Source organism: Ischnura elegans, chromosome X, assembly GCF_921293095.1.
Source record: "Ischnura elegans chromosome X, ioIscEleg1.1, whole genome shotgun sequence".
Lineage (NCBI taxonomy): Eukaryota > Metazoa > Arthropoda > Insecta > Odonata > Coenagrionidae > Ischnura > Ischnura elegans.
In genome coordinates this window covers 83,483,211-83,509,431 of record NC_060259.1, presented here as the reverse complement: position 1 = coordinate 83,509,431, position 26,221 = coordinate 83,483,211, and the positions used below count along the sequence as shown (strand labels likewise).

General features: G+C 37.5%; 1 protein-coding gene and 1 long non-coding RNA gene across 2 annotated transcripts in view; one reads left to right on the top strand and one right to left on the bottom strand.

The window, feature by feature from the left end:
- LOC124170525 overlaps positions 1-26,221 on the bottom strand; it is a 208,585-nt gene that overhangs the window by 145,963 nt on the left and 36,401 nt on the right. The gene's annotated exons all lie outside the window — the stretch shown is intronic.
- LOC124170523 (fatty acyl-CoA hydrolase precursor, medium chain) overlaps positions 585-26,221 on the top strand; it is a 159,648-nt gene continuing 134,011 nt past the window's right edge. Inside the window, exon 1 of the mRNA XM_046549298.1 lies at positions 585-788. The gene's annotated coding sequence lies outside the window, so the exon portion shown is untranslated. The remainder of the gene's footprint in view (positions 789-26,221) is intronic.

The window sequence follows — 26,221 nt, the reverse complement described above, 5'->3', positions numbered from 1 at the left end:
GCCCTCGCTTGACGCTCCGATTGTTTTTTGTTCTTTGCAGCGAGGTCGTGGCTCAGAGGCATTACCAATTCTGCCTCAATTAGAGATTTGAAAAATTTCGGCTTTTTGGCGGTCAAAATTTTCTGTCTGGGACTGCATTATCGTTTTTAATATTACGTAGACGCCCACATTTCCCATTTTAACGATGGAGCCGGGTCGGTATAAACTTGGAGGTTTGGCAATTGAGACAACCTCCATCCATTGCCTTAGTGGCACCAAAAGCCGACGAGGATTGACGCTGATGTGACCGGGCTAACCAAACGGGGGTCAAACACAATGAATAATGCCCCAGCGGAATTAAGGGTAGTGGAATGCACTGAGGAAGCTCACGTCAACGCACACGTTGGGCCGACGGTGTTTTTTCTTTCTGGCTCCGTGGCGAAGTTTTAGAAATCAAGCGTTCCATCGTGTCAATACGTTGAATGCAACCCCATTAATGAATGGAAATGTAAAAAGACACCACAGGCATGCCTGAGATATAAGGTGGAACGCTAGCAAGTTGGTCGTGCTTTGTGTTCATCAAGAAGCGGAGAGGAGATCGCGAGCGCCATAGACACGGAAGGGTCTGCGCAGGTGAACAGAAACTGGCTGTCGCGCTCTAGAAAGAAGTCCCGAGTAATCCGCGACCAGAGAGGCGCACAGAGTCCAAGCGGAGTGTAAGCCGGAGGAGTAGACGCCGTAACGCACCAAGGACGCCGTTGTCGAAACTTACCATCGCTACCACCACCATTATCATCCAACCAGTTCTGGTAAGTCCTACCATCAACCTATCCAATGACCAATGAATGCTGAGTTAACTTTTACTGGCTGAGTTAATTCATTAATTTGTTTATTGATGCATTCAACCGTGTCAGGCGAAACATAATCATCGTGGAATAAACATATTCGGGAAATAACCGGTCAATCTAATCGTAAAATGGGTTGTGTTAAAAGAATATTAGGAAAGTGCGACGACTTAGTGAGAGAAATTAGCTACTTTTCCCTCGTTAGACCCCATTTAGAATACGCTGCCAGTGTTTGCGACCATCATGAAAAAGGCTTAATAACAACGTTAGAACGCGTGCGAAGAAGAGCTGCCAGGTATGTGAAAGGTCGTTACGATAGTCTTGTTAGTGTGACTGACCTCTTAGATAAACTCGGATGGGTATCTCTGTCGGACCGTAGATTGAAAAGTAGACTAAACCTTCTAGATAAATTCAAGAGCGGTGTCTTTTCTACCGAAGTTAGCCATATTTTACGGACGCCAACATACTACGGAAGATCACATCATATAAATAAAATAAGCGAGATAGACTGTAGAACATACAGATTCATGAATGTCTTTTTTCCACGATCAATAAGAGGAGTCTAATTGCATGCTGGTGATTGATTACCCCCTGCCAAACACCCTAGAGGTGGCTCGCAGGGTATTATGTAGATATAGATGGTGGAACTCCTTCATGATATATCAGAAAGGAAAGACAATGGCAGGTTCCACAATTTATTAATTACTACGACCGGTTTCGATTACATAGTATCACCATCAGGCACTTGTAATAGTATTATTTCCACGCATATAGTTGTCAAGAGCGATGAAGGGGAGGAGGAGAGGTTGGAGGGAATGGTTAACAGCGTCAAGGATTGGGTGGTAGGGGTGGGAAGGTGAAGGGGGGATTGGGTAGCAGCGTCAAGTCAGGGGCCAGTAGGAATGGGGGGGAGGTGGAGTATGTAGGTGGGGAAGGAAAGGTGGAGTGTTAAGGGTTTTCACGGAACCTATTTGGTCTGTTTGTAGTAGTTTTTAGTGATTAAGTAGTTCTAAAAACTGTTTCATTTCAAAACAATATGTAAGTGATCTTAAATAAATATTACCTGAATTAATTTAAGGCTATACGATAATTTTTCTTCAAAACTCTTTAAAATGTGTACCTATTATTATTACTATTATATAATATTTAAGTTTGATCCATTTTACTTGATTGAATTAATATTACTTGTGGATTAAGGATTAATATAATATCCATCAGAAAGCCGCATAACTTACTATTTTGAACCATTTATCTTAAAAGTTCTCTGGGGGTCACAGCACCTCCAGCTTACCCTGGCAGGTATTCCATTCCCTCCAACCCTCTCAGCATTAGTTGAGCCCATACCTCCCCTCCTAGCCTTAATTCCTAGCTGCGCCCCTGTAAGAATTATAGTGGGAGGCAGGATGTAAGCTCACGTAGAATGCAGATATACCTCCTTCTTATACGTGGCAGCCAAGTACTTTTTACAACACCTTCAAAGTTACATACCTATTTTCAGGCGATGACGGAATTCATTTACATTTACAAGAAAGCATTGCTTGCAAAATTTAAGCTCGTGTAGTTTACAACGATATCTTATAGCGAATATTTGAGTTTTTCTATATGATTTGATGGACTTCATTTGAATCACGGGGATTGCAGACGCAGGCACAATATAAGGTCACCTCGAGTACAGAAATACCTTCTACATATACGTGGCAGCCGAATAATCTTTACAACACCTAAAAAATAAGTCACTTGTATAACCTCACGTAGTTTACACCTATACCTTCTCCTCAACCGTGGTAGCCAAATCACCTGAAATTTCGCATACCCTGCCTCTACATGTCGTCTGTAAAAGTGAGCGCTTACGGGTAAAATACACTAGCAGTCAGATTGTAAATGTTTGTAAAATTCCAGTATCGGTGATCACAAAATGCGCACACTTAACAGAGGTATAAATAATAAATATCCGTCCCTTCCATGCATACTTTCCAAAATGATAAAAAAATAATATTTTAAAATTCTTTGCCAAGAATCCGAATGAATTACTTTTCAATTATCTCATGCTGATTGGAAGAGTTAGAAGGAAACTGCAGCTACAATGAAGATCCCGCGAGCGTGAGTAAATTTTGCATCCGTAATTGGCTAGGACACACTAAATTACACGTCAAAATTAAGATAAAAACCATCAGGCTTGATGTAATCAGCCAGCATGAGCAATACATATTATCAGAGATTACGGAAACACTCATGAGTTTTAGACCATCTTTGAAGGTCTAAAAATGTTAGTAATTGTTCGCACCAGATTTTAACTTTTCAGTGCTTGAAGTAAAAAAGGCTTAAAAGAGATGATACTTAAATAATTGAGGAGTATATTCAAAGGCAAATGGAATTCCTTGTGTGTTCTCTAATCCAGGACATATTGTATGTAAATTCTTACGGTTTGATGGATTTCATTTATATCACAAGAATTGCAGTCGCAGACAGAATGCACGCTCACGGAGAATATAAAGATACCTTTATCCTATACGTTGCGCAAAGTACTTTTTACAATACCTCAAATGTTACGTACGTATTTTCAGGCGGTTACAGAATTCTCTTACAATTGCAAGAAAGCAGTCCCTTGTATAATTTAAGCTCACGTAGTTTACACCCGTGTTTTATAACGAGTATTCGAGTTTTTGTAATCCATGGCATATTATAGAGTGTTACGGCTTAATTTCATTTACATCAAAAGAATTGCAGTCGCATGCAGGATGTAAGCTCACGTAGAATACAATGATACCTTATACATATACGTAGACGCCGAATAATTTTTACGACACATAAAATATTACCTCCGTATTTTCAGGAGATGATGGAATACATTTAAAAGAGAGCGGTCACTTGTATAACCTCATGTAGTTTACATCGATACCTTCTCTTCATCCGTAATAGCCAAATCGCCTGAAATTTCATATTCCCTGCCTCTACATGTTGTCGGTAATAGTGAACGCTTACGGGTTGAATACACTAGTTATCCGATTGTAAATTTTTGTAAAATGTGCAAAAATTACACTGTGTTTCCATGCAAAGGGAAGCTGCTCAGGGTCACCAAGAAAAGTTGAAAATTATGCGATCAATTTACGATTCAATGATTACTGGAACACTATATTCTTTATTTTTTTATGTTACTACGAATGATCATTGCGTGTTTTCAACGATTTTACTCACAAAAATTTGCAATGGGCGAAATCGCAGAGGGAAATAAATTTCTTAACACACATTATGAAGAATTTTGTAAAACATTTTTTAAATAATGCCCTAAGACTAAAACTTATTTCTTGATTTTTCAAATATTTAATGGAATAAAGTTTCTACAAGTAGTAAAGGAAGAAGCGAAGAGAAAAATATGATTCTAACCGCATGCATCGAAGGAAAAGATATTGCTAACTTACTAGCCCCTGAGCAATTAACTCGAAAGAAATAAATTAAATGTTTTAAGTATATGACATATTATATACCTGGAATTAGACGTTTTAAATATCTTATTAAGAAAGCTTTATCTTGAATTTACCATTTCTCATTTCATTAAGGGCAATTTTTTTTCTCTCCTTTTACTATTAGAAATCTTATGATCCTATCTCATAAGCGTTTGTTCCCAAATGGTGTCGCAAAGCTATTCAGAGTGAACGACATTTCCCTAAGGTCTATTGTACCTAGCTACCCTCTGTACGCAGCTCGACGGGGAAGAGTGTCAATTTTTTCCAGACGTACAAAAAAAACTACAAAGCAGTCAATACCTGCGCTCCGTAATCGTAGACTCATATGTTACCCCTATTTATGAAGGGAGGAAGGCATTGACGTAGAAATATGGTGACACCTTCTATCCTCCCGGTAAAGCCGAGTAACGTCTACACCATGTAGCTTGTTGCGTGATCCTTTACAACAAAAGGGAATAAAAAAACATGCGATATTTAATGAGACTCTCTCACCTGTCTAGCGACGAAGACTAACTTTTTCACGCACGCTGCATGTAGCCGACTACAACTTGAAACTCCCTTCTGGTGGATTTTCGTGTGTAAAATATTAGGGCGTGTAAAATGCCAGGGCGTGTAAAGCATGCGAGGAGAACATGAATCTATGGGAGGTGTGATTTTCACAAAGTCAGTACTCTTTCATACTAGACGAATATCGTTTACACCAAGTTACGTCCATCCCCAAAATTTAAGAATATCGTGTGTGTGTAGAAAAACTCTATGTTGTGTAATTTACTTCGTGTTTAGCCAAAAATATTTATCACCGAGCAATTTTGGGCGTCTATTACTTCCCAGACGATTTAAATCAAGCCCGCCAATGCATGTAGCGGGGATGTTGCGACTATTGCTCCGTCGGAGGGGAAGGCGTCACGCCTTTTTCATCGCCTACCACCCAAGTTGTGGCGTAGCATCCCAGACGATGACCGAATTACTAGGCTACGAAGACGACTGAGAAGGTATCATTGCATCTCCGTTTCTCCGCAGCCTTCGAATGTAACTAGATGTACATGTAGGAAACATGACTGTGCACGGAACAATGAAATAGGATTTTATATCCTTACAGCTGTTCAAAAATTAAAGAAAGGATAAAAATTAATCAAAATTAATTTTCCATATTCTCGGAAGCGATTGCTTCTGTGAAAACATTTTGTAATAATGTGGCATGTAATTAATTTTTACGCATATTTTTTCTCGAGGTTTCACCCAATTTCAATAGATTTAGCTTTAGGATAGGTGAACTTTTAAAATGTTCAAAATTAATACAAAAAATTAACTGAAAACAACTATCTGTATTTATTTATTACAAACTTTTCCGTAATCAGCTCACAACGGCCTTTTACAACGAGGGTTTCCAACATTAACAAAGTACGACACAGATATCCATGCCCTGGGTAGGGATCACCTACCTAGGCGGGATTCGAACCCACGACCTAGGGTGTGCTAAGCGAGGACTTTACCCCACCGACTTAATCGGCTGGGTGAAGCAAATAACTTAAAAGGTTGATGAAAGCAGTTTTGGTAAATGGAATCCAAATTTAGTAAGTAAATTTCGGCAATAGTTCGCTTTCCCATAGTATTGTAGGATAGCTTTATATTGAACGCTAGGTGCATACAATTCCAGATATCTGGTTGGATAAGCCACCAAACTTCGGTCGTAGGATAGGTGCTCTATGCGGATGGAAGGGTGAGGCGCGTTTGTTACTGGGGACAATATGCCGCCCTTATTGGGGTGGGGTACAATTCCGTGGGTATTTATGTTTCTTTTTAACCATTTTATATTTCTTATGGTCTATATAACGCATTGGTTTCCTCCATCACCAAAAATAGGTCATGAATTCTGTCAAGTCTTTTTTTTTTGCTTATTTGCTCCGTTATCTTCGGTTCCCTCACGAACACACCCTACGTTGGAGAGGGTGATGGGCGTTTTAGTTTCGTTCACATCCAACCAAATGACATGGAGCTGCTCTTCTACCACAGGTTGCTTTTCTGCATCGGTATCATACACTAGAGATATGTGGTCTCGTTGCACTTGTTCATCTCCGTTTTCGAAGTCAGATGATGTGACTTACTCTCCAAATACATTTAACTACCATTGCTGGAGTCTAAAACATTTATGTACGGTGCTTGGAAGGAAATTAATTTCAAGAAATCGTTATTGGGATTTTTCAGTGGATCATGGTCGATTAGTATGCCCTTAGCGTCCCCGTTTGACCCTCCTTCCACCCCTAGTAACAAATTCTCTAGAGGAGCGGTTGGAACCAGGAATAAATACTCTACACAGGATTGTCCACTCCCATGGTCCCATTTATTCCTAACAGTCGCAATAAATAGAGGCGTTCCAGTCAGTAGGATACAGGTAAACATACGTATTACCACGCAAGAGATGCACTACGTGTTGAATTTAATCGTTTATTGCTCAAAATCAAGCTCAGTTAATTAATATTAAGCTTAATTTCATATCTAATAATTAAAAAGACGCAGGTAAACATTTATGAGTGCAATGTAGTCCCTTCAAAAAATACGTATTAGCCCCCGTATTGTACTTGAAATACTGGTCCAGTAGTGAAAGTACTGGAATACCATTATGAATTCTATGTTCGACTCCCACCAACGGTAATTTTTTTCATAATTTCCTTCTACTTTTTCTTTTTCAGAAACCTACTATTCACAATTATATTCATGATTTTCACTGATAATTTTAATTCTGTGGGAGGAAAAATTTTTTATTGTAATATAAACTTTATGGAACCAGGGATGGCAAGTGAAACAAAACGATAGTCTAAACCAGTGGTTCCCAACCGGTGTGCCGCGGCCCTAAGGGGTGCCGTGAGATCTTTTGAGGGTGCCGCCAAAATTTCACATTACATATTTGTATCGTAATACAATTTTTTTTATTTAGGCAGAATCAGTGTAAACAGTATTCTCATATCATCTAGGACTAGGTATAAGGTGTTGTTGCATGCAAACTCTCGAAATGAAACAAATAAATAAATAATAATAAAAAAGTTACGGAGATTTTAAATATCTATTTCCTTATAAGGGTGCCGGGAACTTTTGAAAGGCTTTCCAAGGGTGCCTCAAACAGGAAAAGGTCGGGAACCACTGGTCTAAACCAATAAAATTTCAGTAGTTTCGTTCCCGGGAGCGGAATGTAGAAACGAAACGAAATGAGTTTAAACCCGGGGAGCTATACTCGGGGTCGAAACGAAATCGGAGTCAAAACTGCATCAGGTCAAAACTTAACTAAAACTCTGGGACGAAACGAAACGCAGATAATGTTTCGAACCGGAGGGACCACGTGCTTCACCTTCGAACAGTTTAGTTTCGACCCACACACCGCGTACGAAGTACGGTTGAATGAAGTAGAGGTTCAGCCTACCGCCATTATATGCTTAAGGCACTCATATTTTTATCACTAACAGGAGAGCGGTGAACACAAACCGGCCATTTGAATTTTAAGCTCATTGTTTTAGCCTCTCTACACGTATGTCAAACGTAATGGGTCGAAACTATTCCCTTTTATCCCCACCACTCAGCTTCTGGGATCGAAAATTAACTATGAGCAGCGGAGTTTTGATTAATTTAATTTCGTTTCCAGGAGTAAAGTTTCGTCCCGGGTCGAACTAAACTCCTTGGTGATTTTAATTTCGTGCGAGAACGAAACTAAACGTAGGCCTCGCATTTTTGTTTCCCTCTGGGTCGAAACGAAAAAGTTTCGTTTCGTTTCACTTGCCATCCTTGGCTGGAAAACTTTATAAACCTGTGACTTCATTTTGCTGGACATCGAGGCCACTTCCGTCTAAACACCCATAAACACGAATATTACAAATGAGAATCCTCAAGTCGGCCACTGAACATGTTGTCACCCACCGTGTGTTATAATGAGTTTACGAAAGTCGCCACTCGCGTCGCTGACGGACCAAGTGATTCGAGTTTGACGAGGAAATAAGGGTCAATTTGTGGCGTTAGCCAAACTTTATCTTCAGGATTTAGTCTTCAAATTCATAATTTTCCATGCTGATATGGTATGGTATTTGGAGGAGGCGACCTACAGCTGAGGTCATTTGCGCCATGAGGGATGGGTACGGAAGGAAGGGTGGAGAGAAACCCGGCGTCGGCATTAGCCTGCTCTGAACGAAAGGCGCCAAGGGGACCACGGCTTAACGTCTCATCCGACGGACGGAGTGTTGCGCTTGAAATGTCCTACACACAACATTCAAGCAGGGATCGGGCAGTCTCTGAAAATTTTCTGCCACTGCCGGGATTTGAACTCGAGCCCGCCGGGTGGGAAGTCAACACTCTAGCCACCACACCAACCCGATCCCTAATTTTCAATGCTATTCTCCGCAATTACAAACGTTGTAATGCAAAATATTGGAAAAAATGGATCGCAATCCACTCATCGCCGCGCTGTGGATGTATTTGAAAACTGATTAAAATACGATCTATGTGGCAACGGAAATCAACCTTCTATGGGATGGAATTGGGCCTCCTCTATTAAGTCCCCTTGCTCATAGATATTATTGGGAGGGGAAGCAATTAGAGGATAGGGAATTTGCTCAGGTAAGTTAAAAGGCGCGGATTAATAAAAAAATAACGATAAATGCGTGTTTCCACCTCTCGTCATCCATTACAACTCTAACATATACGATTCGTTCATTATCTCAATGTACTATTTATAGAGTGCAAGAGGAAGAAGGTAGCACATTATGCAGTGAAACATTCGCTCGCTAATATTTCCCCAACGTTCCACTGTTAAAAGACGGATATTAAGTAAAAAAAAGACGGTAAAAGCGTATTCTAACCACTGGTGTATTCAATTTCACTCAGATAACGATGATTCAATCATTACCTCGATGTACAATTTCTGGAGTGCAAAAGAAAAATGGAGTATTATAATAGCAATGAAACATCCACTGACTATTATTTTATCTAATTTTATCTTAATAAAGACCCGCATTAAATACATTTTAGGAGAAATGCGTCTTGTCACCTCTTGGCAATCCACTTCCACAAAAATCACGATAATTCGATCATCATCTCTTTGCACAATTTCGGGGGCGAAAGGAAATAAAAGGTATAGTACATATCGCAATGATATATCCGTTGGGGAAATTATAAGTCAATGGTTGTTTAGTGATAATACGTTTTACTCTTTTCTTTTCTTGCATACCCGAAAGTTTGCATTCAGATTTTTATCGAATAGTGATAATTGCGAAAATGGATGAACCAGAGGTGAAGAGACGGTTTTCTTGTCATTTTTCTTTTATTCTTAACATATGCACAAATATAAAAGAATTGCAATGAGAAAAAAATTCGTGAATAGGACCACGGACCTTTGGATTTCCGGGCCAATGCGCAGACCACTATCCAGGTCCTTGAATTCTCATGGCAATTATACCGAGGCTCATGGTACTAGGTGTGGTTCGATTTGAATTTTTTCTTATGGAAATTCTTACATATTTCATCAAAATTCACGGGGTCGGGTGGAATTATTACTCATATGTACAAATAAATACATAGGTAAGGAAAGAAAGGTATAGGAACATATAATAGAAAAAGGACGAGGACAAGGGTGCTGTGGCAGATGCAGAAAGCTAGAAAATCAGAGGGTAAAAATGCGGCTTACTGGGATTCGAACCCAGAACCTCCCAGTTGCCGGCCGGATGCTTAACATATTTATCATTCTTAACTTATATTTCTTTCTTCTTAATTTTATTCTTAACTTTCAGCCTCTAACTTTCGATATGTAAGGATCCGCATGAATTTTTTATCCTTTTATCCTGATGATTCAATAATTATTTCGAAGGACGATATCAAGGACGATATCGGGAAATATTAACGCCCATTAAGCTCATTGGCGTCTGAAAGTGGCCATTTCCAGAACAACTTGAAGATATCTAATTTACAGAGTTTTGCCTCACAATACTCTCATACGACTGGGAATTTTCTAACCCCTTGTGCCGGGGAAGCTAATTATATTCGTCGCAGTATGACAACGCGTAAAAGCCCCAACTCAAATTATCCTAAGTATTCCCTGCCCACGTATTGCTTAAAATGGAGTTTACTCTCTTGGTGTGTAAAGACAGCCGACAAATTGGGGATTGAAACTGACTAAGGGCCAAGCGTTCCGGTGGTGTAGTGGGTAAAGTATCAAGCAAGGAACCAAAGAGTCTACTGACGGACGTTTGGGTTACAAATCGGTTCGGACGCCCAAAATCTCTTTGACAGATGATTTGATACTGCACTTAGTATTCTATTGTCGAGTGTCGGTTCTCTCCGGTGGAACCTTTTGGTGCAGAACATTATACATTGCGGCGTTTTTATGCTGGCGCTAGGGAGTACCCAATGTATTTTTTTATTCAGTAGACTGCCGCAGAGGCCGCTTCTGGAGGGGGAGAAGGGAGGTTGCCAGCCCCTGAATGACGTAGGGACACGTCCGGTAGACAGTCGGTTATCACTGGTCAACAATCCTAGGATTGGTTTGACGCAGCTCTCCACTCAGTTCTTCTATCAGCTAATCTCTTCACACCTACGTATTTCTTCTCTTTCACATCCCTCTTTACTTGTTCCATATATTTTGTTCTAGGTCCTCCTTTTCCGTTCTTTCCTTCCAGAGGCGCAGCTAGGAATTAAGGCTAGGGGGGGTTTTAGGCGCAACGAATACATACGGGTGTGGGGGTATTGCATACCCACTAGGGTACGCAGGAGTTGCGGGGGCCCTCCTTCAAAATAATTTTAAGATTAATGGTTCATAATGGCGAGTTTTACGGCTTTCTGAGGGATATTTGATTAACATAATACCATTTTATAAGTAATACTGATTGAAATAAGTAAAAAGGATTAAACTTAAAAATTTCTCACTGCGCCACTGTTGCCTTCTACCTGTCCCTCCCCGATTGTCTTCAACAGGCCATCATGTCTCAAGATGTGGCCTATAAGGTTGTTCCGTCTTCTTATTAAGGATTTCATGAGACCTCTTCTTTCTCCTACTCTTCTAAGGACTTCCTCGTTACTAACTCGGTCAATCCATTTGATCTCCATCATTCTTCTGTTGCACCACATTTCGAAGGCCTCTATCCTTTATTTCTCTAGTGCGGTCATTTTCCATGCCTCACTACCGTATAGGAGTACACTCTAAATGTAGGTTCTTATAAATTGTTTCTTTACTTCCATATTTAAGATTCCTGCAGGGAGCAGGTCTCTCTTTTGGTGGAAGTCGGTGTCGGGATTTTTCGAGTCACACTTTGTCGTTTGAATTTGCGGCATTCGAGGTCGGAGACAGCCCGAGTTTTTTCATTTCATTCCACCTCCTTCAATTTTTTTTCTTTCACACCCTGTCCTTTTTCCTATCCTCTCCTGATTCTCAGTGATGAACAGGTGTACGAGTCAGTGAGTAGTTGTCCGTCGCCACCTACTCTGAGAGAATCACTAAACTAAAATTAAATTATTCCCACCGCCAACCTAGCACCTTTCCCCCTAATGAAAGTGGATGCAGTTTACCCGCATTGGCGCCCAAGATATCGCCGAAAACCACTGAGCCCTCCCGGGAAAGGTGTCGTAACATTTGGCAAATACGGAGGAAATAATTGCTTTTCACCATCCCGTCTTGTCTTCCACAAATTTCTCTCGCCTTCTCTTCACCAAGTTGCGACTCAATCCTTCCAATTTATGTATCACCTAAGAATGTTTTAGTGAAAATATTCACATGGGTAAGAATATGTCTTATAATTGCTTATAAATTATTCTGTGCTGCAATTGATATTTAGTAGGGGCATGCTGTCTAAATCCGATACAAAAGCACTATTGACAAATTACTTTTCACATCGATGTAAACAATAAAATCGGTGTAGCATGCCAGATCATTCATTTTTTGTCATTTCATGGCGTAATACTTTCATTTATAATCTATCCTTTTATCATTACGTATGAGTTAAAAAGGGAAGATATTGAATGTCAATGGTTCTTTAGATTCTCCCATGGAGCTTTTAATCCCCTGGAAACTTTTTCCTGCATTGCTGAATATTCAGTTGTGCAGTTGAAGGAATTTAGGAACCAGCTATTCAGCAATAAAGTGAAGGAACTGAGGAACCACTTAACCCCTCTATTCCGTAAGCAATCTATAAAAATATCAATGGAGTATACTTTATCGTTAACTGTGATGTATGTAAATGGGAACAGTCTCTCCAAATCAGATTTCGTGAGCTACTTTGTTATGCTCCTTCGAATGTAGATTTCATCCGGTGTACATTGATTTAAGTATCATGTTGTACTTTCTGTAATCTATTTAGCCTTTTAGTAATGAGACTGCGCATGTAGCAGCGTTAAGTGAGTTTGGTAGAATGGAAGAGCAAAAAGTTAAATTCCGAGGTTAAAATCATTTGCGAAGTGTATTGCATATCGTTAGCGAATTCTGTATAGAATACACCGGATTTCAGTGGAAGTAATAATATCCAATTTTTTGAAGATGATCGGTTCAGACATACGCCCCAACCAATCTATTTAACCTCCTATTTATATTATTCTCCCCATCTCCATTAAAAAAACGAAAGTTAATAATTTGAGGGTTTAGAAGGGGCCCAAGGGGGTTTTAGTTTTTTGCATGAAATGTCAGGGAGACCGAATACCAATCGCTGAGATTTATAAAGATTTTCCACATTTCTGAGGTGATTGATTACCACTTTGATTCTAATCAGGAAAACTATATGCTATAAAAACTCACTTCATTGGTTCTAGGTATTACGCCACATATGTAAAATATGTGACGTATAGCGTTGCCCAGTGTAATTTACGAGGGTGTGTGAAAATTACAACATGATTGCTGTAAATGTATAATGGCATTACATTAAAAAATGTGTTTTCATGTTTTCTTACCTGGCATATTCTTTGCTGTTTGGTGATTATGATTTTTAAACTTTCCATGCTACCTTTGTTTTGGAACTGACTGAGGTTACTCGTAATGTCTGAGATGACTTCTTTGCTACCCATTGCAAACCGTATACAGTTTAATGCTTATTTTCGATTCAATTTGTCGAAGCTATAAACAAAAATATTTTGAAAGATGTAGAGCCTAACATTTCGATTGTTTTCATTCCTATCCGAGGTCGTCTGTTTTTATTTTCATGAGTCACCCCTCAATTGTCGGAGGAATAATTGATCGTTGTAAATGACTGTCACATTAAAATTTCATGCTTTTAAAGAAGCCGATGACCACGGCTACTACTCTGTAATACAATTTGATGTTCGAATAAAAAGAGAAAAACCAAAAGCTTTAAAATATATAAGTTTTTAATATTTCTATCAAATTGCCCCAATGGCCAATTTCTTCGGCACAGTATTCACGAACCATTCGTTCTATGAGCAATTAATTTTTATTTAATTAATTTAGCATCATACAATCTAATCCTAGCAGCACATTTAATTGATTCATCTCAGAGAAAACATATATTTTATTTTCCATGATTTATTGAAGACAAATATGATAGATAGGTATGAGAAATGAGTTTCAATCGTATTTGTAAAATAATTTTTTCATTGAGTAAAAGGAATTTTTTTTAGGATGAATGAATGCCAGCGTATTAAATTGAAATTGGAATATATTATGTTTACATTGATTTGCGAGGTATATGCCTCGTTAGGTGTAACTCAACTAAATTAGAGGTCTATGAATGTAATGATGATATAATCCGTTAATCTGTGAAGGCATGACATAAATATCTCATATACAGGTATTATTAATTTAATATCTAGTGTATTGCTGTTTGGTATGTCTACGGCAGTTCTAATTGGCTCAAATTCAATTGATGAGTTATAAATTGCAGATAAGAAGAGGATAAACGGATGAAGCTGCCTCTTATCTCTTTCTCTAAGGGAAGGATGTATCTCATTTTTACCAGACGGATGCATTTTTTTACCTAGGAATATCGAGCGAAAACGAATCGTTAACATAGCTTTAAGCGTCTAGGCGGCACGGCTATGCTGAGCATACGGGTTTTCTTCATTTCAGTAATACATTTCATAAATTTCTACCTATTTACGTTGTTGTTACTTACGTGCTTGATATATATATCTCCGTGTGCTTTCATTCATACGTGAAGGTTTTTTTTGCGGGCATTGCGTGAATATTTTTAATCTTCGTAGTTAATTTAATGGCGTTTTATTATGGCAAAAAAATTGTAAGAGATTTACCGTGGGTAGAAAATTGTATATTACCATGCAAAAAATATAAGTTTATTTTATATTTTGATAATTTCATATCATCTTTGGAATTGCTCATTTAAGGTTTGAAAACGCAGAGTTTAATGGGCACACTGTGCCCGGCACAGGTTATCTCTTCAATCATGCAAAATAATGCGTGCCAATGCGGCAAGCAATTTGAAAACGCTTGATGCTTCTTTTGTGATACGACAGCCATTAGGCTGACCCCTAACCCCAATAACAGTGGTATATTGCCACCACAAACAAACACACCTCACCCTTGCATCCGAATACAGCACCAAGTCCACGACCTAAGTTTAGTAGCATGTCCAACCGGATATCTGACTTTTTATCCAATGAGCACTTAATGTTAGGCTATGATGAGCATAATTCTATAGGAATACAAAATCTATCCGAAATTTACATTGTAATGCATACAATTCACCAAAAATAGCTTTTCTCAAATGTTTAAATTAATTGTTTCAGCTAACAATCAGATTAATTGCTTTTAGTTAATCTCAATGAAGAATAAATTTAAACGTTTGATAACTTAACCCCTCTCTAAGCTAAATGTGAGCACCATTGGTGACCTTTCGAAAATAAAACTATGCGCAAGTTTTAAATACGGAAGAATACACCATAATATTATATGCATAACTTTGAAAAATGTTTTCATAAATGCAATACCTTTTGGAAACGGAAATTAAATTTAACTGTTCTAAAAACCTATCTAAAATTTTTGAACACCTGTGAGGCGATAAAATCCTGTTTCATTGTTCCGTGCACAGTCATATCTCCCGCATATACATTTAGTGACATTCGTAGACTGCGGAGAAACGGAGGTGCAGTGATACCTTCTCACTCGTCTTGGTAGCCTAGTAGTTCGGTCATCGTCTGGGATGTTACGCCACATCTTGGGTGGCAGACGCCTGAAAAGCCACGACGCCTTCCCCTCCGACGGAGCAATAGTCGCAACACCCCCGCTGCATGCATTGGCGGGCTTGACTTAAAGCGTCTGGGAAATGATACACGTCCAAAATTGCCCGTTGAGAAATATTTTTGGCTACACACGGAGAAAATGATGCAAAATTGAGTTTTTTCTACACGTACAATGTTCTTAAATTTTGGAGATAGACGTAACTAGGTGTAAATGATATTTATATAGCGTGAAAGAGTGACGAATTTGTGAATATCTAACCTCCTCTAGATTCCTGTTCTCCTCGCATGCTTTACACGCTCTGGAATTTTACACGCCCTAATATTTTACACGCAAAAATCCATCGGAAGGGTGTTTCCAGTTGTAGTCGGCTACAAGCAGCGTGCGGGGAAACGTTAGCCTTCGTCGCCATACAGGGAGAGAGTCTCATTAAATATCGCATGTATTTTAATCCCTTTTGTTGTAAAGGATCACGCACACGCTACATGGTGTAGACGTTACTCGGCTTTACCGAGAGGGTAGAAGGTGTCACCATATTTCTACGTCAATGCCTCCCTCCCTTCATAAATAGGGGTAACATATGAGTCTACGATTACGGAGCGCAGGTATTGACTGCTTTGTAGTTTTTTACGTCTGGAAAAAATTGACACTCTTCCCCGTCGAGCTGCGTACAGAGGGTAGCTAGGTACAACAGATCTTGGGTAATTGTCGTTCACTCTGCCTTGCTTCGCGTCACCATCTGGGAACAAACATTTATCACATAGGATCATAAGATTTCTAAAAGTAAAAGGAGAGAAAAAAAATGCCCTCAATGAAATGAGAAATGGGATATTCAAAATAATGCTTGATCAATAATATGTTCAATATAAAGAAATATTTTTAGGATTAATTACTCAGTGGCCTGTAAGTTAAAAATCTCTTTTCCTTTGATGCATGCATTTATATTTTTATTTTCTCCTCGCACATCCAATTGCAACTAGTAGAAATATTTTTCCAATTAGGATCTGAAAAGTGTAAAAATAACTTTCAGTCTTAGGGCATCATTTAATGTTGTCCAAAAATATTAAAATGTTTTATTAGTTTGAATTAAGAAATTTTTTCCCTCTGCGTTTTTGCCAATTTTAAATTTGTGTGGATTAAATCGTTGAAAAAACGCTACGACCCTTCGTAGAAACATATGAAATAAAGAATGTGGTGTTACAGTAATCATTGAATCCGGAATTGATTCATGATTTTAAAGTTTTCTTGTTGGCCCTGAGCAGATTCTCTTTGCATTAATATTATTTTATGCACTTTTTACAAAAATTTACAATCGGACTACTAGTGTAATCTACCCATAAGCATTCACTTTTACAGACAGCATGTAGAGCAGGGAATGTGAAAATTCAGGCGCGTTGGCTACCATGGGTGAAGAGGAGGTATCGGTGTAAACTACGTGAGCTTGTGCAAGTGACTGCTCTCTTTTAAATGTAAACGGATTCCATAGTCGCTCGAAAACACGTAGGTAACTTTTTAGGTGTTGTAAAGATTACTCGGCTGCCACGTGTATGTAGAGGTATCTCTGTAATCTACGTGAGCTTACATTCTTCCTGCGACTGTTTTCTTGTAATGTAAATGAAATCTATCAAACCGTAAGACTTAACAATGTACTCTGCATTAGAAAGACATAGATCGACTCCCATTTACCTTTGAATATGCTCTTCTATTATTGCAGTGTTATCTCTTTAAAAAGCAAATGACTTTTTCACTTCAATCATTTTTAAGCGATGATAGTTTTATAGAGAAAATGTGAAACACATTCCCCATTTTTAATTTATCTCGCCGACAATATTGGTCTTATATTTGTTTAAATATTTTCATCGTCTCAAATATATTCCCTTCAGCCGAGGGCATTGGTTTAATTTACATTTTAATTATGCGATAAAATAAATCATTTGCATGTGTTTTTGTCTCCTAGAAAATTTAAAACTTATTCTTATCTACAACCTGAAATATGAACAATACATACGCATAAATATGTAATGATGGTATACTTTTCAAATTATTACGATATAATTTGATCGAATGCAATGGCGTTACGGGCAAGTAATTGAAAGTTATACTGTGCTGCTTTAAGTTATAAATATGCTGCTTGTCGCCTCTCTCGAATACTTATCCACTTTTTCGCTGACCCTGTATAAAATTCGGTAATTCGCATTACTTAACTGTATACTAGTGAGCAATAGTAACAATCGGATTCGGGAGATGCAATTAACCCAATTACACCCAGCGTTGCCACATTTTTATATCCATTTCTGGGCATATGAACACCTTGAGGAAAATTTGCACTCATTTTTGCAGTAGCATTTTCACAAATATGCTGCTGAGGCTGATAGAAATAAATGCACTCCTGATAAGTCACAGGAGCAAAATGGAAAGTCAATATGGACGCCTACTGTCCGTAAATCACATTAAAGTATCATATAAGTAATCAGGAAATGGCACTGTAACGTTTTATGTCCAAAAATATGCTTATATTGAAGGTTACTCATTTACATTACGGCCACTCGTAGAAATTAAACAAAATATTATGGCTTCGATACCACCAAGTGTAGCTGTTTGGCTACGGGTCATTGAGAAGAAATAATTTGATGTTTCGTCAAAACGTTCCATTGGATTAATAAAGGCGAGCGTAAAAGGAATGTGCCTAAATACCTTCACCGTCTCAAGCAGAACGTTTTCTCTAATGCTCGCATTGAGATTGGAAGGCCAGTTTCTTTTACACTATTCGTTGACTCATACCACAAAAAGTAGACAATTTTCCAGAAACGGGCTAACAATCATTTTAGTTATTTGTGAGTTGAATTTTCTAAAATGAGAAATAAATGTTCTGACGTGCAGTTCTTCACCTTTGTTGGTTATTTCTTTTTGCCTTTTTTGAAGAGTAAAAATCGACATGCTGCTATATCATAGAGATTTAGATTGTCCTTTTTTCTGCAACCGATGAGAGACTATAACGGCAGCGTTAGGACTTAAAAATAGGTTAGTTTACTGATATTACAGCTTAATTACTTATGTATTCCCTAATGTACGGTCGTGAATTTTCCCAGTAGTCCCAACAGCATGTTTTGTATGTTGCTAACATAACTATTCAAAATTTGAAACTGTCACAACGTAAAAAAAGTAGCGAATTCCAACCTATGATTAATACCTCATGATTTATCACTGGAAATAAATAGGAAATGATAGAAAGAATCTTAGAAAACTTATTACTATAAGTGGGAATGAATTGCCTCCTGATTTCCCTCCTCCTCTTCACAGGAGGAACGCTTTCATAAGTAGGATATGTAGCTTATGTATCATATGTAGTGTACATGGTGCGTAGTGAATGTTCGTGGAAATAAATTTTAATCCTCCGGTGCATGTTGCTAACACGTTTACCCTGTACCAAACACCTCTATAGGTGGTTTTCAGGGTAACAGGTACATGTGGATGTGCGTCATCGACGTTTACGACGTTTAGTTTATTAGAGGTGCAGCTCGATTGTGCTCTGTCCGTTGCGGCCCTTATTGAGTTTGGCCCACCTGACTCCTCAGTGAAAAACCCGCCTTTTCAACTCGCCAAAAGAAAGAGTACTCTTAAGGGATTGAATAGAGCTGATGCCATTGGTATGCTCATAGTGACGGAATTATACATGTTGTTAGGGCATCAAACATTTATCTATGAAATAGGATTAACATTGTGCCATTATCACTCGGATGGTATCCAGTGCGTTCAGTTGGGTGACACGGAGTTACCACAAAAAAGGAATTTAATATAAAATAGCATTAATTTTAGTCAATGGCACTACCATTGAGTTTGCAAATCATGGAATTGAATCTTTCTAAAAAGTTACATAAACGGTCAATTTACTCGGGAAATATTTATTTATTTTAGATTAAAAGTATGGTTAAGTTTCGCACCTTTCATATGACTTATTATTTCCACTTTGAGGTTGGTGTCATCCAGGAGAGTAGCCAATACTCAGCGATTTAATTGAAAAACGCTCGCATTGAGTTTAGAAGGCCAGTTTATTTCACGTCATTCGTTGACTTATACCACAAAAAATAGAACATTTGTACCATGAGCATATACCGAGCACTTCACCCACTATGCATCCTCACCTTGTGATACATCTACGTCTTCATAATGCACTGCGAGCCACCTCTAGGGTATGTGGCAGGAGGTGACTAATCACAAGCATGCAGCATGCAAGGGAATTCCCACCTTCACACCATACTGTCTTAAAAATATCACGGATACTTAAAAAATATACTTCCACATTCATGCAAAGGCGAATTAAGCTAACTACTCATGAAAGAAATCTGCCTATGAAGCGGTTTTAAATCCATGAAAATTCAGAGACATGCATTAAGGAATAAATAAATTACTAGTGATATCGAGCACCTTTATATTTCAGATGGAGGTCACTTCTACCACTCGGGTGGCACACTAAGTGGAAAATTTTAGTTATAATTACCGTATTCGTATTGGAACTAAGATCATGGAAAAATATAGTAGAGCCTTTGACCCTCATGAAAGAAATCTCGAAGAAAGATAAATACTAAAGAAAAAGCACAAAATATTCATTCTCAAGATGAGTGACCTTAACGACCGAGTGGAAAGGCGAGTCCAAGGAGCTGCAGTTTGCAAAGTGGCTCAAAAGAGTAAGTGCCTCATCATGAAATTAAGTCCTTCTGCTGTTTTATGCCATTTCATCTTGTGAGAGAGCCAAGAATCTTTCTTCCGCTCTCTTGTGCACCACTTGGCTACCAAGCGAACAAATGTGTCCTCATGATATGACTTAAATAGTTCAGAAATTTGTTTGTCAAAACTCGCAACTATTCGGTAACAACCGGCTTTTCATCTTAATTAGTCTAATTCCAGCCAAAATGTTTCCATTATATTTATTTTGCTCTCTTTTTCATTTGGAAGGTTGAATGTAAAAAAATGGATTAAAGTTATGCTACAGTCAACTGTTGCCATACTTAATTATTAAAAATTGTTCCTACGTCCAAGGAAATCGATGGGGGTAGCGATAGCTACCTATTATATTATTACACTAGCACAACCGGTTTTTTCATAAATCGATGTTATAATATGCGCGAAAGTGTATGAAACACTCGGAATCGCAGGCAGAATCAGAGTCCTCTGTTAATCAGTGATTTCACTTTAGATCCTGTGACGGAGAACTTTAAAAAGTATGAGAAACACAGTTCCTTGTTGAATATCCAAAGACATAATATTGCTAAAGATACATTAAATATTTTAGCATGAGAACTGGCTAACATCTTTGCTAGGTTTAGCTCAATCCTTCATTTTCTTCTCTAAATGTCGCAATTAAAATTAGCTGTTGATTACGTTCTCGAAATCCGAAATTGATCATGTTACTGTGTCCTTTTTTTTAAGAGCTTCCAATCATGCTCTAGGCTCCACTTTCTTAATCCGTCAACGCTCCTGGACTGAACAGGTTAGCCAAATCCCTATCCCTTGGGAATGATTTTATCGATGCTTGGAAAAAACTAATTTCCAAACAAGCACTCGCACAAGATCGCTCACTTAACTAGGGGATTTGGTAAAGGAACAAATTCCCGCGTTCACGTGGCAGCCAAGTACTTTTAACAACACCTTCAGAGTTACCTACGTATTTTTAGGGGATGGTGGAATTCATTTACATTTACTGGAGAGCAGTTGCTTGTATTATTTTAGCTCATGTAGTGTACACCGATATCATTTGGGTTTACTCGAGTTTGTCTAAATCAAGGTATAGTATTAAAGTTTTATGGTTTATGGGTTTCATTTACATCGCAAGTATTGCAGTCGCAGGCAGAATTTAAGCACACGTAGGGTGATTTCTTTTCCTAACTAAATTCCAACTTCTTATACATTTTGCTGGGGAAAAAGGCGGGAAAAGAAGGGTTTTGAGGGGCTTGGGAAGTTGGAAGTTATGATAATGGGGAGAAACTCAACAGTTTAAACATAAAGTACAATAAAACAAACACTCGCAAAAGCTCACTTATTCAACTTGTGAACTTGCCGATGGAACATATTTCCGCGTATGTCTATGTGAGTGACTTTTACTGTGACTAGCTTACAAAATTTGAGCATAGGTCTTTGTTTTACTCATGTAATTTTAACATTGATTCCTATTTTATAAATACCGTTCTTAGCATACCAACACTTGTCACGAAATTCCATTTTTTCATAAAGCAATAAACCACATATGAATGATCAGGAGCTAAATAAAAATATATCTAGGCGAACTTCGCTTGAGATAAAAGGTAGCACTGGCCCGGGTATCACTGCTCTTTCACATGGTGTACAAGCCGGGGTTACTTATGAAATATCTGTGCTCCAGGAGAGCGGTCCTGAAACTATATAAGTGATTCATTTTGCATGTCTTAATGGTTTAACTATGAGATGGCATAAATATTTTATCTTATATTACCAACTGTTATGGCAAAACGATTTGCTACAGCTAAAAACATCATTTTATATTCGGGTAAAGTTGTTGCATAACGTGGTAGCACATTCAATATTTACGAGCGAACTAGATTACCTTTCCCATACGTTTTTTTTCACAGAGGTTTTCTATATTTAAAACATATTCGATGGAACATTTTCCAAGGGTTGATTATTTTTCTTTTGGATTAAATGGAATACTATTACTGTTGTTAGATTATGAAAATTACAGAATAATTTTTTGTTTGATACAATTTATTTTAACATTAATTCCGTCACTCAAAAGGTAACATACCAGCATATGTCCCTAAATTTCAATTTATTCTCGTATAGGATTCAACAAAGCGGAATGTAAAAATGACTTTTATGACATCAGTTTCACTTTCAATTATTTGTCAGTACCACCGTTCCATTTGATCAATTTTCTATCGCAATAATTTAAAAATTATAAACTAATTGCATATGTGCGCGAATATTTTTCATAATTCAGGTGTAACGAATAATGTTATAATACCCTTAACTAAAAAAAACGAACACATGATTATTATAGCATAACTAATTAGTAATTAAAACTGCTGCCCTCATCTGAAGCGAACATTAGTGCCTACCTTAATAATTCAACGAATATATTATCAATATAGAAAATTTTCATAATGGGGAAGAAAGGTTCGCATTTTCTATGCAAAATTTTAATCAATTTTCAATGCTTAAGGTGAACAAAACGTTTGTGTGAAAGTGATAACTCTGAAACAATGGAGGAGAATATTCAAAGAGAAATGGAAGTCCTAATGAGGATTTATTTAGGATAGGGATATTTACATATGTAACGAAGATTGCAGTAATTGGCACGTTTTAAGCTCACGTAAAGTACAGATATAAATCCTTCTCATACGAGGCCAACAAGTAATTTTTACAACACCTTCAAAGTTACCTACGTTTTTTCAGGCGATGATGAAATTCATTTACATTTGCAAGAAAGCAGTCCCTTGTATAATTTAAGGTCATGTAGTTCACGCCGATGTCTTAGAGAGAATAGTCGAGTTTTTCTAAAACAAGGTAAAGTATAAACGCCTTCGGATTTGATGGATTTCATTTACATCAGAAGGATTGCATTTGCAGGCAGAATGTAAGCTCACGTAGAGTACAGAGATCTCTCCTTCTCTCGTACGGGGCAGCCGAGTAATATTTACAGCGTCTTCAAAGTTACGTACGTATTATCAAGAAATGATGGACTTCGCTAAAATATACATGATAGCAGTCAATTGTGTATGCTCTCGTCGTTAACACCAATACCTTCTCCTTAACGGTGGCAGCCAAATCGCCTGAATTTTCACATTCCCTGCCTCTACGTGCTGTCCGTAAAAGTGACTACATATGGGTAGAATACACTAATTGTCCGATTGTACATGCTTGTAAAATCTGCATAAATTGCGCTAAGTTATCATACAAAGGAAAGCTGCTCTGGGCCACCAAGAAAACTGCAAAAATATGGGGAATATTCACGATTCAATTATCACTGAAATACTACAATCTGTTTTTTACGTTACAACGAAAGATCGTGTTTTCAACCATTTAATCCACAAAAATTTGTAATTGGTGAAATAACAGAGAGAAATGGATTTTATATTTCTAAAGAGTGTGTATATATGTGAATATATGTGAATTTTGTTTATTAAATTGCTTAGTTAACAGGGGGGTTGAGATTGTTTTACAAAACGTATGCTCGTAACTATGACTAAAAACAATATTTAACTCCTATAGAATCTTTAAAAGCCTTATAATTGATCTTATTGATCAACATGAAAAGCTAATACTATAAATTTAATGATAGTGCCAGAAAGATGTTCCAAAATACAACGAAACGGGCATATTATTTCAAATTGGTTATAAAAATAAAAAATTCCTGAAATACTCGAATATGCCCTCGACCTGACGCAATGATGATTTAAAGGTGTGTCATTACAGTGTGTGGTGAGATCTTAAGGTCTTCTTGGTTTTATATTCACGATAGGGTATAACATCAATAAGTTTTCTTTTTCATCCCACCGAGTAATTGGGCGAATTCGTCCTAAGAGATCTTTGGGAAAAGAGGGCCTTTGCATCAATTGGGAAGCAGGGAACACCGCGAAATGCAAGTGAAGTAGTATTTGATGATTATTAAGCCTATTTACGCTACATAACTCAGACAATACACGATGACGCGAATAAAGGTAAATTTACCAATATCGCTGATCACAAAAATGCGCAAAATTCACAAAAGTGCGATTAATAAGTATCCATTCATTCCATGCATACATTCCGCAATAATGAAAATATTTATATTTTAAAACAATGCAAAAATTGTAATTGCAACGAATGCAAAAATTTCGCACTTACACTGACAATTTATTTGTAATATTTTTGACTCCTAATTTTAAGCTTCCTTGGATTAGTTATGGATTTGACGTTTTTTAAACTTTTTTTTTGTAGTTTAAAATTAAAAAAAGTGCAGAGTGGATATACCGCGAACGAGTAATCAACTTAGAAAAATCAAAACTGTAAAGTCAAATTTATGGGTAAATAGTGAAATTTTACATTGCATTTTTCGTCAGAAGGTGGTGATTAAACCTTTAAGTGATACCTCATTTATCATTGTAGGTGCAGTATAAACGGAGCATATAGGTACGGAATCACACAAAAAGACCTTTATTTAATAATATATATGTGTATGATGAATCTTAGCTAAGCATCCGAATGCATTACTTTTCAATTCTTCAGTGCTGATTGTACTTGTAAACTAAAACGATACTACAGCTGCAATCCAACGTTCTGTGAATATGAGTCAGTTTTGTCTCCGCGATTGGCTGGGGTAGTCTGAATTTCACGTCGAGACTAAGATATAAACCACCATGTTTGATGTATTCTGCCAGCACCAGCAATATATCATCAGAGGGGACAGCATCTTATATGAGTTTTCAACCATTATAGTACGTTTAAACATTATATTAGTGGTTCGCTCTATATTTCTACTAAAATTAGGTAAGCGAAAACTGTATTTCAGGAATTGAATATGATCTAAAGTCCATCATAAACCATTGGAGATATTTTTGTCATCTTCGATTTGAAAGGAACAAATCAAAAGAAAAAGTCAGCGCATTCAATTGTATTAGGCTATGTGGAAGTTAATACTCGAAAATGATAAGGAGACTTCGTTTATTTCCACTGGTTTTTTTAATTTTATAAATTAAATCAGTGGAAATCAACGAAGTCTCCTTTTCAGTTTAGAAAAGTCAGCACCTTAGGGGGTGAGTATGTAATACAATGCAATATTTTTCAGAAAATAAGATTCAATTTCATCATAAAGGATTTAGTTTCACACAAAGAGTTATTTAATTGGTAAATTCAACTCACATGAATGAAAGAGACAATTGTTGCGTAAAATTTCGGAGATACACGTTTGGTTCCACTCACATGAGGAGTCGTTTTTCATGCATTGCAACCAGTGAAGTGGCGTCAGTTGAACGTAGGAGAGAAGGTAGGATAAGGTGATTAATGAGGGTAAAAACGCCCAGATAGGCAAACGCTGATGAAGGAAAAAAAGTTTCCGTTGAGTTGCACTCATCAATAGATATTTACCATTCTTTTTTAACAGGGGTTAACAAATTCATACGAGAGGGTAAACGGCGGCTATCAGGTGTAATACATGTTAATATATAACTGAGAACAAAATGAAGCGTATGCGAGGAAAATGGGACTGCTTGATAAAAATGAGAGAAATTGATCGCATAGCTACATCGTCAAAATTTTTATTTTTATTTGAAAAAAATTTTATTTGGAAATTTGGATACATTTTAAACTTAAGTAATTTGTTTATCATCATCATTACTTAAAAATCCTAAAATTTGTTCGTCAAAAAATTGATTTGAAAATTTGAATTTATTTGAAACTTTAGTAATTTGTTTATCATCATCATTACTCAGAAATCCTAAGATTTGTTTGACGCAGCTATCCATTCCACTTTCCCATCAACTAGCCTTTCCATAGTGACGTATATCGGTTACATCCTTTATAACCTGTCCTATGTAGCTCATTCGGGGTCATCCCTTGCCCTTCTTTCCCTCCATCTGTTCTTCTATCATTGTCTTCATCAGGCACTCACGCCTCAAAATGTGGCCAACTAAGTTGTTCTGTCTTCTGATTAAGATTTTGGAAGACTTCTCTTTTCTCCCACTCTTCTTAACACTTTATCATTACTTACTCGGTCGATCCATCTTATCTTCATCATTCCTCGGTAGCATCACATT